At 36.2% G+C, this 16,311-nt stretch overlaps 1 protein-coding gene and 1 non-coding gene across 2 annotated transcripts in view; one reads left to right on the top strand and one right to left on the bottom strand.

The window, feature by feature from the left end:
* Positions 1-16,311, bottom strand: part of ACBD6 (acyl-CoA binding domain containing 6) — a 1,359,273-nt gene that overhangs the window by 551,392 nt on the left and 791,570 nt on the right. The window lies entirely within an intron of this gene.
* Positions 12,508-12,580, top strand: TRNAE-CUC. The gene has a single exon. It is a non-coding gene; the product is annotated as a tRNA-Glu (tRNA).

The raw sequence follows: 16,311 nt of genomic DNA, 5'->3' as shown, positions 1-16,311 counted from the left end.
TAAAGATTGTCTATATTCTCTGGGTATGAGCATGTAATATAATTTACTATTAGCTCTGCACAGTGATGGGCATTTTTTCTAAGATTTCTAACATAATTAAAGAATACTTTGTGGTTGTTGTTTGCATGGGTGGCTATTTCTACTTCATACCTGGCTTCTGTTAATTTGAGCAGGGTCCAGAGTTCCCTATTAAGTTTAGGGAGAGCTTTTTAGCATCTTTAGAGTTAACGTTTATTTCTATATGCAATGATTTTTTTACTTTGTTATACAGCCTTTTTGCATTTGGGTTATTTCATAGAGGCTTATTTCTAAATTTGACAATGAATTTTCTTTTCAAGAGGAAGAGTTGCATCTATTCAAATGTCCACAGAATTTGACAGCAAAGTATTCCACATAAGCCATAGAGTTGGAAGAAGATGTTGAATTTCCCCAAGTCATCATTCAGTTTCACTCAATTAGCCTTGGGATAATCTCAGAATACTGAGATATCGAAGCATACCTCTCAACCTATTACAGCAAGAAGTCAAGACACAGCCATAAATAATGGGGGGACTAAGGCCCAAAAATAGGGACAGTTTTTAAATACTGCTCTTACAAACATAGAAAGTTGATGGAATAACAGGTTTTACATTAACATGGTTTTTCTGAAGTGTATGAAATCTGAAACTCAAATGTCTATCATTATTTTCTGTCTTCACTCTTCAGTGATTTGCCAGAAAAACAAAATTTTATGAGGAACATACCAAAAAGTATTAGGCAAAAGTCTTGGCATTCTGTGAAATTCTGGACAGTTGAGATATGTATCGGAGGAGGTTTTTGGCTTCAGTCTTACAGGGACTATGAATGTAACTGATTGGTCGGACTTTACAAGGTTACAATTAGAAGAAGCTGTCACATACTGGTGAGGACCAAGTCCAGGATTTTACTGCCTTTGGTTGGTGTGTGGTCTGACTGGCTCATTGAGTTTACACTGATGGAGTCTGGAAATCTCTGGGCATACATATTAGAGGATGTATACATCATACAGTTATTGTTAATGTTACTGAACCCCAAAAAGACCAAATTACTAATTTTCAAACGAAATAAATCTAACTTAGACCTTGATTCTTTCAGTGTTATGTCTAGTGATGGTACCATTATCTCCTCAGACTCCCACACAATACTACTAGGTGTCACAATTGACAACAAAACTGAAGTTTGACCTGCACATAAATCAAACTATCAAAAATATACACAAAAAACTAGGCAGTCTGTACAAAAATAAAACATACCTAAATCGACAGACTAAAATTACCATGGCTCAAACTCTGCTCCCATCCACACTTCTATATGCTGCTCCTGTCCTCACCAACCTATCCAAAACAGAAATTGCAAAACTAGACACATTACAATCAAACTGACAGATTTGCCACAAATGCTCCCTACCATTCCCATCATTGCCACTCACTATATCAACTAAAGTGTCTTGAACTTCCAAATCTCATTACCTTCCACCAACTAGTTTTCGCTCAAAAACTCCCACTATATCCTGACAAAATACCAGCACTATCTAATTTGCTTAAAATACATGAGAACCCCAGGCAACTACGCTCTAGTGACAAAACTTTAATCAAGACAACCAGATCTAACAACTTAGACGCAATTCCCTATTTCCTAACTACATAGGTAAAATTTGGAACTCGCTACCCCCTGCTATTACCTCAGCAAACTCTATCATTAAGTTTAAACAACTACTAAAGGAGCACCTATTTATCAAAAGACAATGCCCATGCCTTCCCCCAGGTTGACCCTCTATACCTGCTTCTTCCTCAGGATTTTCTCTATTAACCTCTTCATAGTAACTTACTGCGTGTACTGGTAATCTTACTATGCTAACCTCGTCTACTAGCAGTCCTACTATACTCTAACTCTCTACTACTCATTGTGCTCCCCATTTTTTTCTAACACCATCATACTCAAAAGCAATAATTCACACATATTTCTGGGTAAATTATACATACTCCCCATTTATTCAAGTAGAAATTACTGGGCATACAACTAGTGTGTCCTGCTACTACAATTTACAGCTAAAATATTTTTCTCTCTGCATTTCTAAAATGTTATGTTCTATACTTGTTCTCTGTATTTGTGAAATAACTCTGTATGTGTTACGTAGCTTTGTATATTTACAAACTGTGGAGCTTTTCTTCCTGGGCCTCCGCTGAAAATGGACAAGTATCCAGTTGGATTCTCCCGGTCAACAAATGTAAAATAAATAAAAAATGTAGGGTAGTTGAAGTATCCATAAGAGAATGGCTTAATACTTAGAGGCTCCATACTGGTTAGGTAGGAGGTATTGACTGATGGGGATAAAGAGGGGTCCTATAGTCAGCCATGATGCGATAAGGGGTCCTGTTAATGGTATGGTGAACATGGAGGTGTTCCATACCATTATCTTGTCTAACAAGTCTGGAGGTGAAGTCTTTTTTTACAGATATGGAGTTGCTGTGGTCTTTAGTGCCTTCATCTACTGCGATGGGCCTGAATGTGTGGTAGGCTTTGAAACCTTTCACTGATGGGATGCTCTCAATGGTCCTGAAACAGGTGTGTGTGTGTGTGTGTGTGTGTGTGTGTGTGTGTGTGTGTGTGTGTGTGTGTGTGTGTGTGTGTGTGTGATGATACGTACATCAATGTTTTCCAGGTACGATGTGTTTGTAGGGAGTGGAGTTTTTGTTAAGGCATCTAGCACTGGGCAGCAGTACCTTTACATTATTAAAATTCTGCTTTGTTATGCTGGAAGCTTTAGAGGACTGATGTTGCCTAAAAAAGGCAATATGGGGCAGTCACAGTTTTAGACAATATATGAAAGCCTTGTGGGGAGAGGTGCAGGCCATCCCTGGCAAAACATTTAGGACAGTCTGCAATGTCCTCCCAGGTGGATATATATTGGACCCCCCCCCTTTGAAAGAGACCAGAATCTAAGCCAATTGCTAAACACAATAATCTTTTATTTGGATTGCAGCATCAGTCTTGGTGATGGTAAATGCTGTTCAAGGCTAGGTTCATACCTACCTCAGACATATACTCTGAGAGCTCCAAAATGTCTCTCTTTATATAGTCCAGGGAGATGCATCTCAATTCATTTTACATGACAGTTTCATATGAGTACTTGCAGTGCAAGGACTTGAATAACTGTGTGATATGGTGAATCCTGGCAGCTGATAGAAAACTAACCATAACCCTTCCCTTACAAAGTTTGAGCCTGGGGTACTGCACATCAGGATACAAGTGTCTCTCTCTCTCTCTTTATATATATATATATATATATATATATATATATATATATATATATATATATATGTGTGTGTGTGTGTGTGTGTGTGTGTACAGACACACACAAAAAACACCATTCTTACAGCTTTTTCAAAAACATTTAACTATGAGATATCAAGAATTAAGAAATTCAATATGCATGATAATACAATGTACGAGTTAAGTTACTCTCCATTTATACTAAACCTTATTATTAATAGATTATCTTTAAATGTAATTTTTACATCTATGTTATATTATTTAATATTACATCTTTAAATAGTTAATCAATGTAGTATTTCAACACATTATTCTGGAAAGATGTGCAGCAGGTAAAGGTGATAAAGGATAATGAGGGAAACATACTCACAAGCGAGGAGAGTGTGTTGAAGAGATGGAAAGAGTACTTTGAGGGGTTGATGAATGAAGAGAATGAGAGGGAGTAGAAGGTTGGATGATGTAGGGATAGTGAATCATGAATTACAATGGATTAGCAAGGAGGAAGTAAGGATAGTTATGAAGAGAATGAAGAATGGAAAGGCTGTTGGCCCCTATGACATACCTGTAGAAGCATGGAGGTGTTTAGGTGAAATGGCAGTAGAGTTTTTAACCAGATTGTTTAATGAAATCTTGGAAAGTGAGAGGATGCCTGAGGAATGGAGAAAAAATGTTTTGGTACCGAGTTTTAAGAATAAGGGTGATGTGCAGAGCTGTAGTAACTACAGAGGGATTAAATTGATCAGTCACAGCATGAAGTTATGGGAAAGAGTAGTGGAAGCAAGGTTAAGAAGGGACTTGATGACTAGTGATCAGCAGTATGGTTTCATGCCGGGAAAGAGCACATCCAATCTAAAATAACCCAAAAACACAAACCTAAACTAGGTTTAAAAAAAAAGTAAGGAATACAAGGAACTCATCTCCCATTCAGTTCAATTAAAAAAACAGAACTTCAAAGTGCAAGACACTATACCTAACACCTTCTATGTATACGACTAGTTTTCATTATTCCCATTTTGAGGAATTCTTCATTCATTCATTCATTCATTCATTCATTTTATCTATTTGTCAAAAGCAAAATACAGGAAAATTATTTTATATATTTGACCCATTGTTCACAAAAATATAGGGTATATACAAAAATATAGCATTTACTTTGCAAAAGGCTGCATTCTGATCAACTTATTTATTCACTATAGCCTGCTATCATGTTTTGTTTTAAAGTTATCTACAGTCATTTCTAGTTTTTTTTTTTGTATCATGCCTTAGAATTAACCAACATATCAATATTTTATTCACATGAAACACTATTCATTTTATAGAAATTTTCATAATAAATAACTTTCAAACAGTGCATTATTATATTGTTTAAAAGTTATTCACATTTGTTTGTTAAATATGGAATATATATTTTTCTGTTTTTCTTTGTTAAAAAATGTCCATAAAAATATGTATCAAGTGTAAAACAGTATTTTTTTTTCTGACCAACAATGGAGAGTTTGCAATATAAATTTTTCTGTTTTAGTATTTATCTGGCTATGAACATTTCTGACCATGAAAGGAGCTGAGAAATAGCATTTTGTTATTTAAGGTAAGGAACAGATAAACAGAGGGGGGGGGGTTCTTTTGAAAGACTGCTCTGCAAATATTTTTAATTCTTCCCACCTCACTCAGCCTGCCCCTGTTGTGTTCTTAAGCCCAGTGCTTCCTGTGTTGTCTGGCCTTTATTGAAAATTTGATTGCAGAATTTTCTCCCACTCCTACATTATTTGCTCATACTAAGTACTGTAAGATCATACTGTGAAGGCCTTCCTCTTGAAATGCTTCAGTTTCCCTTCCTTTCATATCTAATGACTTTTTGATTATATAATTCAATGCTCAAAGTTATAACTACTTTTCCAGCTAAATTTTAAAATCTATGATTAAGACTAAGTACATTAGTATCCTACTAGCTGTAGCTGTAAACAAATAAAGTAGAACACTTCATATATTAAAGAAACCACATTACAAACATTACTTAAATTGCATTCAGTAATTGTAAAGGCATGTTTTGAAGGTTCCCTATTATATGATCGAAGATGCATTCTTTCAAATGCGTCTTGATCGAACCTGAAAGCACAAAATGGCATATAAGCGAATTCTTTTCCTGGGAAAGAAATCACTTGGCCACCTTCGTTATTTTGCCGTTTTTGTCACTGTAGTGCGATCTCAGAGTTGATATATTTAAGTAGGGGTGTGTGGGGGTGAAGCCCCCCACTTTATATAATGTTTTAAAGTTGTTGTTTTTTTTTCTTTTTTGGAACAGCAATTTTTTTCCCTGGGAAAAAAATTGCTGTTCTAAGTGTTCGGGATTGTAAGCTTTTGCTTACATGGGGTCGATAAATCAGCATTCGCTTTTTTAAGCGTTCGCTAATTTAATATAGACCCTGTTTTTAATAGGTATACACAGTTGTTTAAATTACATTTTTACAACGGAAGGATCTTACTGTGCATTAGGTGTGGATAACACAAACTTAAATACCTGTGATAGGAGTAAGCATACCCAGAATGTTGAGGGTAAGCTCTCAGCAGCACCTACAACTTGTGGCCATATACACACAAGCTTTACTGCATCTACAGAATTTCTGTGGCATACACCCACAAACACTTCTGCTGTATCTGATGAAGTCATAATTTCAATAAAAATTAAAACCTCAAATATGTAATATAATACAGGGACATTCCATTGACCACAGTAAATCAAACATACAGAATTATTTTACCATGGTTGTTAAGGAAATTTCACACTAACATAATACCAGAGGTTAACACTAAACAAAGTCAGAAATCGCTTCAGTATAAATCCTAACACTGCAAAATCTATTAATTTGATGATATCCAGGGCACTCTTCCTTAAGGCTAAAAATTAGTTAACTTGTGAGTAAGAAAGTTGATTTTCACATCTGGGAGGGAAGTTGAGAATGTACAAGAATGGATCATGTGGGTGCAGAATGGAGCACAGGCTCTAAAATGCATTTCAACATGATTAAACCTAACTCTAGAATAGCTGTCTGTTTGGAGCATCTGACCATCAAAACAGCCACCAACATCAATCAGCTTTCCATGATAATACTTTAATATTATATATTAGAATAAACACATCCTGCATACTGGTTTCGGCTATAAGTCTTCATTAGTGCATAATAAAACAAAACTCAATCACATTTAAATACCACAGCCTCAATCATCATTACCACAGGATCGATCATCATTGGCTGTTATAACTGCTCATTAAGTCTTGGTGCAAATAAGGCACCTAATTTAATAATCCACATCTGATCCTTATGATTTAACATCAGGTGCCATCCCACTTTATTGTTTGTTCTGGAATAAACTCTGTCAGTAGCAGTAAACATGAACCTAGCTGAAGCATGTTTTAAAGTATGCTTGTACAAGGCACTTGTGGACTTAGCACACTGAATATCACTCAAATGTTCAGACATTCATCACTTTAGGGGGCATGATGTTTGCCCAACATAAAATGCTGAGCAAGAGCAAGTAGCCAAATATATTAGCCAGTCTGTATTACAATTGCCATATACTGAAATATCAAATACTGTAGAACTATTTCTCAAAGAAATCTTATCTACAAGGATAAAACCCCACTAGTCTTTATCCATCCAACCCAAACTGATGCTTCTCCCTACCTACATAGTGAATCTTTTTGTAATGATTAAACCTTCCAGCCATTGTTCTCCCTTTTCTGCAAGAAAAGAGGCATTTGGAAGGTATAATTTCCTTAAGTCTTTCTTCCATCAACACAATATCTCAATGTTTACATACTAAATCCATAATAAATGTAGCATTATCAACAAAACTAGCAATAAATCTAACTGGTTGTCCTTTTTGTTCCTAACCTGATATTTTAACAAAGAAGGTCTGGACACGTGATTTGCTGAAATACACATTCGATTAACAATATTTAAAGAATATCCTCTTTCACAAAATCTATGAATCAGATCTTGTTCATAATTATCAATGTCAGAGGAAGATGAACATATTCTCCTAAGCCTCAAAAATTGAGATTTAGGGATATTATTGATGATATGTCTAGGGTGGCAACTGATAGCATGTAATAAGGTATTAAACTTCAGATACTTACTAAATACAGAACTTTGCAATGTATCATCCTGCATAATTAATAGCAGTAGTTATTTGGAGCAACTGCCCATATATAGAGGGGGGCTATATTCCCTTTTTTGAAAGTGTACACATTCGTATGTGTTTGCCAAAGTTAAAAGGGGATGGGAGTTAACATGAAAATATACATAATTTTTTTTGTTTCCTGAGTGTTTTTATTAAAACTAAAAAGTCTAGCAAAATGCGTCAAAGGTTTAAACAGAGATGAGAAGCTTCAACTACATATACAATCAGCCTGCCAAACATTAATGTATGCATGTAAGTTGCAAGTTGGAAACACAAATTTAAAACAGCTGTCATGTAAAATATGTGACAGAAATAGCAACGTATGACTGCAGAAGGACTGCCTTATCAATCATTTCATGGAATGTGAATAGCACAAAGGGTAAAGAATTATATCAAGTTGAGCATGTGAATTTGGCAAATAAAGGATTTCAGAATGGTTATTTAGCTGATTATTATGGACAAAGGAAAAGATGGTAATAATAATAATAATAATAATAATATCGATTGTGAGAGGGCTCCAATAGTGGCAGAGGCAAAGAAAGACAAGAATGGTAGGTTTGTTTTAATAAGGGGCAGGGAAGGATGATTGCATCAGCATGTACTTATATTCAACCTAAAACTATTTTTAAGAAGCTTAACAGAATTATGGGAGAGGTAATTAGCTTATTGTAAAGATTATTATTCATGTGTGTGGACTGGAATCTGATATGCAAGAATGAAGATGTAGCAGGGGGACACAGAAGTGGAAATGTAACAAAATAGAATATATTTCTGAACAAATATGCGAGAATACTTGGAATGAAAGATGTGAAACTACAAACAGGAGTTCAGACAGACTTTACATATTATTCTTCAAAGTACAATAACTGGGTTAGACTGAACAGAAATTATATTTCAAAGGACCGTGAGTATTTAACTGAAAGTCTTGAAACACATCCAATAACTATTTCAAACCATGTGCTAATAAATGTAGGGTAATCAAGTAAAAATGAGACACTAGCACTTTCCAACTTACCTATTAAAAAGAAGGAAATTTAAGAAATGGCTGGAAACAATTCAGGAGTTATTTGTGAAGATGCAAATTTCTTCAGAAGAGATAGCTGAGGATTGGGATAAAATAAAACTGAAATGTAAAAATTTGCTAGAAATTAAAGAGATATAGAAAATAATTAATATGAATCATTTAGAGGGATTATCAAATGTTAAACTGTTGGAGATGAATGGGAATCTTATAGGAATCTAACAAGAAAAGGAGCACAAAAGTTATTAGCACAACAGAAAGTTAAATGGTGCATTGCCAAACTTGCAAAGCCTATGACTAGAAAAGTAACAGAGATCTTATAGAGGTATCAGCGATATTTCAGAAATTTTATGAAAATTTATATAGAGCAGAATAATGGGGAAACCAAGAAATGACAAAAATGGAGACATTTATAGAAGACATACATATGCCAAGGTTAGAGAAAGATGAGGCCAAACAATTAATAGTTAAGATTGTGGCTGATATAATAAAATGGTTATGTGTAATCAATCAGTAGGGATGTCTCCAGGAACTGATGGTATACCTGTAGAAGTTTGCAAGTTACGCAGGAAGGAAGTTATAAAGACATATTAGAAGGGAGGACAGTGTCAGCATCTTAGAAGAAAGCGGAGCTGGCTGTAGTACCCAAAGAGGCCTAAGACCCTTTAAACTCAGCTTTGTACAGACCAACTTCAATGTTGAACCATGATTATAAAGGGTTTATGTACATACTAGTTAAGAGAAGTGCTAAGGCTTTACCAAAACTAACTGATAGAGATCAATGTGGTTTTCCGGAGGGGAGGCAAACATTTGACAACATTAACTAAACAATGATGATCCAGAGAGAGAGAGATGCAAAGTAGAAGACTGCACTATTGTTTGGTGGGTCTTGATGCAGAGAAGGCATTCAATAGAGTTAGCCAAGATTTAAGGCAGTGACAGCATTTGCATTTCCTGACAGAATAATGGAGAAAATTAGGACGATATATGAAGGGTCAAAGGCAAGAATCAAAGTGAGATACCTTCCCTCTGATAAGCTGTGTTTGAAAAGAGCAACCAGACAGGGCTTTACTCTTTCTCCTTTGTGATCTGCCATTTGCAAATAAAATAAAGGGCTCAAACATTTAGGAGCATAACTGTTATGGTATTCAATAAGAATTATCTTTATATGAAAACAATATTATTTTGTACTTGGTAAACCCAGATAAGGATATCTCAGTGTTGCGGAATATATACATAATAGAATCACCTAATGATGTAGACATTCTACAAAATGGCCTCACAGAGACAGATGCTTGGTGTCAAAGTCAAGCTCAATACCAAGAAGTGCATTGTCATGCCCTTTGGGAAAAACTCGGTACCCATGAACTACCACATAGGCGGTAGCTCACTTAACAATGAAAGTGTGATAAGAGACCTCGTGATACAAGTGGACAGTAGTCTCTCCCTTGATAACCACATCGCCACAGTAGTCAGGAAATCCTTCTACATGACACACCTCATGACAAAAGGGTTCTCCTCTAGAAAAAAGGAGGTTATTGTTCTTTTCTACTCATCCCTCATCAGACCCATTATAGAGTACAATGCCCCATTTGGCATGTATTTCACAAGACACCTACAACAATTGGAAACGCCACAGAAATACCTCACTAAGAGGATTACCGGCCTGAACCAGATGCAATACAGAGACCATCTCAAAGAACTCCAGCACTACTCCGTCGCATATCGCCTACTCAGAGGTGATCTCTGCCTAACATACAAAGCTATGTCAAACCCAGAGCTGTTGGACATGCTACACTTAAAGAAATCCCAATCACTATGAACCACATGCTCCAGGAACCTAAACCTTGTCACCACAATAAACAGAACATGCTGGAGGGATAGAGTCCTGTCCCAGAGACTTCCCATACTCTGGAACAAACTACCCATTCATGTCAAGCAAAGCTCCTCATTGGCCCTCTTTAAGAAAAATCTTGCCGACTGGATGGGAAATAGAAAATTCACCCTGGGGTTCACTTCTGTGACACTGCTTGACAGGGCCACAGGAAAATAATTTTCTTGGGTGGCGAAAGCCAGGGAACCTTTTTGGCTAGGCTTATATAGGCACCAGGGCCAATAGCCTAGTACCTACCTATGAACCTTTATGAAAACAATATTATTTTGTACTTGGTAAACCCAGATAAGGATATCTCAGTGTTGTGGAACCTATGAAAACAGTATTATTTTGTACTTGGTAACCCCAGATAAGGATATCTCAGTGTTGCGGAACATATGAAAACAATATTATTTTGTACTTGGTAACCCCAGATAAGGATATCTCAGTGTTGCGGAACATATGAAAACAATATTATTTTGTACTTGGTAACCCCAGATAAGGATATCTCAGTGTTGCGGAACTTATGAAAACAATATTATTTTGTACTTAGTAAACCCAGATAAGGATATCTCAGTGTTGCGGAACATATGAAAACAATATTATTTTGTACTTGGTAACCCCAGATAAGGATATCTCAGTGTTGTGAAACATATGAAAACATTATTCATATAAAATGAAAAGGACAGGGATATCCATATTGTGAAAGAATAATAGAATAATGCTAAGACTTGCATTCCAATATAATGGTAAGAATTTGCAATGGTCATTACAGAGATGCAATATAGATTATTTATATTAGCTAGCATGTTATGGATCTCAGGACATGGGGTTAAATTTGCAAAAAAAAAAAAATTAAATGTCTTATTAGAAAATATGTGAGGCCACGGTGGTGCAGCGGTTAGCGTTGCCGCCTCACAGCAAGAGGTTCTCTGGTTCAATTCTTGGCTGGAGTGCCTTCTGTGCAGAGTCTGCATGTCCTCCCTGTGGTCGCGTGGGTTTCCTCCGGTTGCTCCGGTTTCCTTCCACATCTCAAAGACATGCAGTAGGCGGATAGGACACTCTAAATTGGCCCTAGGTGTGAGTGTGTGCATGTGTGTTTCTTCTGTGGAAGGTTGGGCGCCGGGCTGGCAACTCGACACTGTAAAACTCCACTGCCAATCATGAGTAGACAGATGATCCACTGTGGTGACCCCTAACTAGGAAAAGCCGACAGAAGAAGAAGAAGAAGATTAGAAAATATGAAAAGCAATCAAATTATGATGGGGAATTTTGAATGTTTATTATACACAACAGGTTCCACTGCTACAAAATGACCAATAATTACTGCTTCAGCTAATGATACTAAAATCTGGGTCAAGATTTAATTGAAGTAAAGTATTTTACACTCATAAATTCCCTTTTTTTGGTAAGCAAACATATATAGTTATCCAGATCCAATAGCTTGTGTTCCAATTTTTTTCTGAATAACCTCTTGTCCATTATCTGACCATGTTTAATTTGGTTATTAATTATAAAAAAAGTTGTTGTTGTTTGTCTTTTCGGCTTTTCCTGGTTAGGGGTAGCCACAGCGGAACTCCGGTCCGATAATGATTGGCAGTAGATTTTTTATGGTGCCGAGTTGCCAGCCCGACGCCCAACCTTCAACGAAGGCATGCCTATTCATGCATTTCTTTCGGAGGCCACTCGACCGCGGCGAGGTTAATTATAAAAAAGTAACAACCATAAAATTAAAGAATTTAAAGAATGGTTTTACCTGAAATTGACAATTTTCTTTCAGTAAATGATAATGATGACACAAATACCTTGAAGAATGCCAAAATTCTGTATTTATATGGTAGTATTTCAATCTGTAGTACAAATAAGTTAAAATAACGGGAAAGTCAAATAACTAAAATCTAAGAAAATCTTAACTATGCTAGTAATAAACTTCAGAAAAGGAAATGTTGTATGCTGATGTCATTAAGCCTTAAACAGGAACATCTACACATGTTATACCATAAAACTGGAACTGCTCTAGAAAACATTCAACTATTATCCATTAACATTTCAATTAATGTTTAATTTAGATAGAATGACAAAACTACATTCCAAATGTAACCAAATAAATAATATCAAAATCCCATTAAAATATGGGGGATCCCTGGTGGTCTAGTGGTTAGGATTTTGGCACTCTCACTGCCACGGCCCGGGTTCGATTCCCGATCAGGGAACTAACCTATATAAAACAGCAACAGGTACTGAATATATTTTGCATGTATTTAGAACACATAAAAATATTATTAACCACAAGGAGATGAGGCTGAGTGATTTTAGGCAATGTTAATTTGATAATTAAGCTTTTAAAGTACAAGACAGTGAAACCATATTACAAAATTAAAAGACAAAAAATATCCTGAAATGTGTGACATTATAAGCAAAACCTATCAAATGTTCCACAAATGGTCATTTATTCAATATATATGTATATATATATATATATATATAGTACATAATAAAATACAAAATAATAAAACCATTCTTGAAATTATACAGTGTCATTACCAATATTAAAACAAGATGAAAATCCAGAAGACTGTTCATCATACAAACCCATCTTTATGTTAAAAATTGATTACAAAATATTTAGGTCAGTATTAGAGGACAGAATATAAAATGTCTTACTATCCATACCAAATGAACACCAAACATGATTTATAATAAACAGACTCAAGATAACAGTAAAAGTATTATCTCATTAAATGATTATGCTGATTATAATAAACAAGGGGGAATTCATAACGGTTATCAGAAGGTGTACACCTCACAGTAAGCTTTTGGAATTCACAGCTCTAGTAGGAAGACATGTAGTACTGGGTTGGGCTACTTCTGAGGCAGTGCTACATAGTAATGAGGCAGTCCAGGGGACAGGCATATGCTAATTACCATGTGCTCTCTCCCCTGGAATAACTTACAGAAACAGATCTAAGTGCTGAGCAATTCACAGAATCACTTAGTTGTGTAGATTAGCATGGCTGCTTTTCCCATGTTGCAGTAGTGAACTCAGCCAAAAAGCCATAATTATCATCACGGAAGAGGTAAGCAATGAGGGAGTTTAGTGTTAAGGTAGGGTTGGGAGGTGAGTGATTGAGTATATGCAAGTAGCTGGATGTCTTGAGTGTGTGCATGCCTGTCTATCTGTCTGAGAGATAGCTTAAGGCAGTAATTGAGTGGTGAAGTGCGTGTGTGTGTGTGTGTGTGTGTGTGTGTGTGTGTGTGTGTGTGTGTGTTTGAACGGATGAGTGTGCTTGTGTGATCGGGTGAGTAGGGGGCTATGTGAGTGGGTGTGGGTGTGACAGTGAGCATAGGTGGGGGTGGCTGTCATACCTCTACACATCCCTAGACTAAAGAGCATAGATTACAGCATTAGGTGGTGGGACTACTAACCACCAGGGATAACTATACTATTGGTTTCAGCATGGCTGCTCCAAGGACATTCAGATCTGTGGGCATCAGATCTGATGGTCAGACCAGAATTGGAGATACCAATGGATGGTTAGTTGGACCTGTACCCAGTGCACCCGATGGGACTGGCATAAGGACAACCCCTATTTGGATCTGTATTCAAAATCTCTGCATAATCCTGTTAATGTTACCTCAGTAAGACTCCTCGATAAACAGAAGGAACTCAACAATGATGCCACTGAAGATGGTGTAGAAGAATGCCTTAACTGTAAAAGTGCTGAGGACTTACTGACTCCAGAGAGAACTGAGGAGGAGGCAAAGGAGAACCAATCCACATAGTGGTCAGATTTAACTTTATTGGTATCTTTGGTGCCAGACCCAAGAGTTGAGATGGATTCTGTGACCATTTTCTGCTTTTCCTCTGATTTTTTGTAAGAATCCTTTTCTTTTTCCTTATGCTTTGATTTCTCCTTCTCTCTTTCTTTGGATCTTGATTTCTCTACTCTTTTTGCTGAAGAGATAGAAGGAGTCAATGGAAAATGAGATAACTAACAGGAGGCTCCAGATTAATCAGGTATCAGACCTTTTTAGAATTAACTCATCTCTGTGCCCTTGTAATGCCCTGGTACCAAAGGAGGTGCAAGCCTCACACTCTACATCTAAATGTGCCATCCCCAGGCAGTAAACACAAAGGGAATGCAGATCTTGCAGTGGAATTCTGTGGCCACAGGCAGTACACTTTTTAAAACCTGGAACCTTGTCAGCCATGCCCTAATTAACAAACTGGAAAACTATAACTAAGCAATGTTTACAGATAAGAGAGAGCTAGACGTATTAATCTATAAATACTAACTTATGTACAGGATATTCTAAAACCCTAAAGGTACAGCAACAACAATAATAAGGTAATTGTAATAGCTGTAATATTAAGCTCTTTCTTTTTTAATTATATACAGAAAGTAAAAATAGAGAACAAGGGAGGAAAAACAGTATTGAAATAAAAGTAACCCAAGACTTAGCTTGATTAGCAATCACAGCCCTCGTAAACATGTCTATCTGATCAGGAGGCAAATGACATCTGAGGTATTTTGGAGGAGGACATGGAATTATGGGTGGAGCAGGAGTCAGAGTCCTGTATCCATAGCAGAGGTTGGATCCAGACAGATCTGATAACCCAAAGGATGAACAGGACAAAAAAGACATCTGATACAATATTTGTTGGATATGTAAAGTGAATATAAAAGTAGACTAATAACAAACAGCTTTAAGACTGTAAATTATTAAAAAATACAGAATTTCAGAATATCGAGATCATAAAGCCGAAACACCACAATACTGAATGCCCATAATCGCGAAATTCAAAATCCCGACACTTGCATACACACACTCACATACACACAACTGCCCACACACACACACACAACAAAACTAACCTACACCCCCCTACTTATATATTCTAACTCCGAGACCGCACAATCACACACACAAAGGCAACTCACACCCACACATTTCACAGCCTCTTGCACACACACATCACAACCAACACACACACTAATATACACTACAGCACATAACCTACACACTCATACAGACTTACCTGCACTTACATCCATTCATACACTGCAACACCAGAAGCTCCGAACTTCGGTATTTCGCGCTTCTGGTGTTTCGCGATTTCGAGCATTCGGTATTCTAATCTCAGTATTCTGAAATTCGGTATTTCAGAATATCGAGATTATGAAGTGAACCCATTAATTCTGACAAACTTCAATTCTTTAGTGTCTGATAACAGTAGTGAGAAAGATAAGTGAAACTGGAAGAAATGTACTTCTCCTTCATTCGCTTTCACATATTTACTATCTGTTGTTTATGACAAAGAAATAAATACATTAAGAATTACCATCCAGTGTTATTATAGTAAATATCAACAAACAGGAAACCAAACCAGGATCCACAACGAAGTAAAAAAACAATTGTCCACAACAGCAAAATCAGGATGCAGGAACACCAAAGCACGAAATGAAATCCTTTTATTCCAACAAAATCATACAGACTAAGCGCTTTCACCAGTAAACTGGTATCATCAGAGTCTGTTGAAACACTAATTCATTCATACTTAAATAGCAAGCCAAACCTCAATCACACAATTAATTAATCAACCATTCCCTGAATTCCTTAAAGGTATAGCACCATAAAGGCAGCAACAACACCATTTCAACAATTATGAATACAAATACAACATTAAATTTAAAAACTATATATAAATATAGAAAACTTTCTATAAAAATAAATGGTGTGGGTATGAACATGATGTTGATATAATAATTATAATTATAAATAATTAAGTTACAATGTAACTATATAAAATAATAATAATCTAATGTTGATGCATGAATTGATTATCAAAATATATACTAATACATTCAATATTCATAAACATAATGCGGTCTGAAGATATTATAATCATCTATATGTACATTTCTAAGTAATATCATGCCAT

The sequence above is a fragment of the Protopterus annectens genome, chromosome 10.part0, assembly GCF_019279795.1.
Source record: "Protopterus annectens isolate FY-2018-M chromosome 10.part0, PAN1.0, whole genome shotgun sequence".
Classification (NCBI taxonomy): Eukaryota; Metazoa; Chordata; order Ceratodontiformes; family Protopteridae; genus Protopterus; species Protopterus annectens.
The sequence above is the reverse complement of the archived record's forward strand: the minus strand, read 5'-3'. Positions and strand labels throughout refer to the sequence as shown.